We start from the raw sequence: 342 nt of genomic DNA on the forward strand, positions 1-342 counted from the left end.
ATCTTTCTTATTCTTGTCGTTATTATTCAACTCGATGAAGATGTGTCTTCATGGCGATGAACATACTTAGTAATAACAATTATTTTGCAGTTGCGGTTCATGCAGTTGATTAATTTATGTAGAGCATTTTCCAATGCAAGGCTTAGGCCTAAGGGAAGATGTTGGTTACTTCCCTTGACATTAGCTGTTGTGGAGTTGTTTAACTCACTGTGGATTCTCTTTCAGAGAATGCTGTGTCTGCAGGATTTTGGCTGTATTGTTTAGGTTTATTGTGGAATGTATGTATGGTTAGGATGCATTGGTATGAATGGTGCGTTTTACTTGTTGTTACGGCTGGAATTT

Source organism: Littorina saxatilis, unplaced genomic scaffold, assembly GCF_037325665.1.
Source record: "Littorina saxatilis isolate snail1 unplaced genomic scaffold, US_GU_Lsax_2.0 scaffold_229, whole genome shotgun sequence".
Classification (NCBI taxonomy): domain Eukaryota; kingdom Metazoa; phylum Mollusca; class Gastropoda; order Littorinimorpha; family Littorinidae; genus Littorina; species Littorina saxatilis.